This window comes from Solanum tuberosum, unplaced genomic scaffold (genome assembly GCF_000226075.1).
Source record: "Solanum tuberosum cultivar DM 1-3 516 R44 unplaced genomic scaffold, SolTub_3.0 scf00025, whole genome shotgun sequence".
NCBI lineage: Eukaryota > Viridiplantae > Streptophyta > Magnoliopsida > Solanales > Solanaceae > Solanum > Solanum tuberosum.
In genome coordinates this window covers 969230-971889 of record NW_006238951.1, presented here as the reverse complement: position 1 = coordinate 971889, position 2660 = coordinate 969230, and the positions used below count along the sequence as shown (strand labels likewise).

The 2660-nt window shown below is 28.3% G+C and overlaps 1 long non-coding RNA gene across 1 annotated transcript in view; it reads left to right on the top strand.

Annotated features, from left to right (window-relative positions):
• Nucleotides 1-1445: 1445 nt before the first annotated feature.
• Nucleotides 1446-2660, top strand: part of LOC107059549 (uncharacterized) — a 4091-nt gene continuing 2876 nt past the window's right edge. The window contains exon 1 of the long non-coding RNA XR_001472718.1: nt 1446-1665. This is a non-coding gene — a long non-coding RNA (uncharacterized lncRNA). The remainder of the gene's footprint in view (nt 1666-2660) is intronic.

Sequence of the window (2660 nt, the reverse complement as noted above, 5' to 3'; positions counted from 1 at the left end):
ATCTTTTTGTGCTGATGAACCCGAGTTCGAATCTCACTTTTAACATGTTTTTTTTTATATTTTTTACTCGAGCACCGACAATCTTAAAATTCTAGATCCGCCACTGATTGTATTTGTGGTATATTACACCAGCATGTTGTTGTGTTCTTCACAGTTTCGGGACCCTTCAACGATCACACAAGTGTGATTGGTAGTGCTTTGTGATCGCATGGTATAAGTTTCTGAGCATCGCGATCGTGTAGGTCAAGTCAGGGTCGACTTAAGTTCTTCTTCGTGATCGCGCGACTAGTTTCATGACCTCTATGAGATGTAGAATGTATTTCTATCATTTTGCCCCTATACTAAATCAAAATCTAATTAAATAGTAAATTTAATTTAATAGTCATATTTTATTTATGTAAATGTAGAATTAAAAGTTCAACACTTTAATTTCTTAGTTATATCATTGTAAATTCCCTCGTTGTTATTAACTAATTCAAATTTTATTCACCTATAAGAAAAACGTTTTCTTTGTTACTCCAAAAAGTTTGAAGAAATTGAAGAGTTGCAATGAACTCAATACATATTATAGGCCAAATTTATTTAGATAGTGAAAAGTCTATATGGTCATACTCCAATATAAGCACATAAAGACGCAAGAAATATTCCATAAATTCTATGAATTATTTGATAATGTTATTGTTTTTTCCACTATTTTTAGTTAGCTCCTAGAAGACTCTTTATTTTTTTCATCTATATGTTACATTTTTTCTTCAACTAAGCTCACCGTTATATTTTGTTAATGCATATTGTCGATTTGCAAGATTTTTCGTAAACTTTTAGAAGTATGAAACTTTCAGTTAAAACGGAGAGAGAATTGTATTAACGAAAAAGATATTAAACCTAGAGTTCAAAATATGATTTTCCTAATGTTTTTGTGAATAATTTTTTTCAAAGTTTTTGTATCGATCATTTATTTAACGATAAAATTAAAATATATATAAGTAGCTTTATAATGAATGCAGCTCTCTAACAAAGTTGAGGATATATAAGACCTTTTTTCCCTTTAAAATAGAAAGAATAAAACAAGAAGATAAATAGGAGTACTTATAAAGTTTATCCCATTCATCATCACAAAGTGTATTTTGTTAGTTTTAGTACTAAAATAATGTACTGATTATTTACGTCTTTATCTCAAAATAATGTAATTATTGGGGCCTCTTTTGGTACCAGTGACTAATGGACGTGTAGTTTGGGCAAGCAACAAGTGAACAAAGTCTAGTCTTTGTTATTGTTTGCCTTGTTCTTTCGTTTGAAACTGTGTATAAATGATAGTATATCCTTTAACAAATTCTAGTAATGTACAAAACACACTGTTGCCCTTTCACCTACTCCAATTCCATATCCATGTTGCCCTTTTTTACATTCACAAACCAAGTAATTTTATATCTCAAATAACTCATAATTTCTTATAAGCAAACTGCTTTTCTTATTGATATTATTTTAAAGTGAAAAGGATATGATTGTCAAGAAACTTTAATTTGAAATTTTCATGGTGCAAGGACTTGGATGACCACTAAAGAAATTTTCAATTGTTTCTTTTCTTGCTAGGCAATTGAAGAAGCTCAACATCTAAAAAAGTTGATACAAGACTATAGTACTTCTTTCATCAAAGTAAGAGATAAGGTTTGGCGTTTCTAAATTATTAAAGTTCAAGTACAATTGTTTTTTATAATGTGTTTGGGTCCATCTAGTATTGATACTTAGCTTTAATTTTGTAATAATTTGTTTGTGTCCATCGAGTGTTTGTTTAGCATAAGTACCAACACTAGTTGATCCTATTGATGACAAAATTGATTTTCTTGCAAGATCGATTTATATCTATCTAGTGTTTACACTAGCTCAATTAATGACAAATAGCTCATGAGTCATGGTAAAGAATCCTTAGAATTGCAGAGTTTGATACATAGAAAAGAGTTCAATCTCACAAGTTACAGTTCAATGTAAGCCTCTTACATCGATTTTTAAGTAATGTATGTAGATATTCTGAAACATGTGGTTTAGTTGGTGGATTTAGTGTTGTATTAAGTCAAAACTAAACTAGTTAAAGTTAAGAAGTTGTTAAGTAGTTTAAATAAGTTAAAATGGATATTGTGGTTTAGTTGGTGGATTTAGTTGTTGGAATTAAGTCAAAACTAATGTAGTTAAAGTTCAAAAGTTGTTATGTTGTTTAAATAAGTTAAAATAAATATTGTGGTTTGAATTTAGTTGTTGGATTTAAGTCAAAACTAAACTAGTTAACGTTAAAAAGTTGTTAAGTTGTTTAAATAAGTTAGATTAAATAATATCGTTTAGTTAGTTGATTTAGTTGTTGGAATTAAGTCAAAACTAAACTAGTGTCCATCTAGTGTTGACACTTCACTTTAAATAAGTTAAAATAAATAATGTGGTTTAGTTAGTGAATGTAGTTGTTGGAATTAAGTCAAAACTAATGTAGTTAAAATTAAAAGTTGTTAAGTTGTTTAAATAAGTTAAAATAGATAATGTGGTTTAGTTGGTGGATTTAGTTATTGGAATTAAGTCAAAACTAAGCTAGTGAAAGTTATTAAGTTGTTTAAATAAGTTAAAATAAATAATGTGATTTAGTTAATTGGTGGATTTAGTTGTTTGAATTAAGTCAA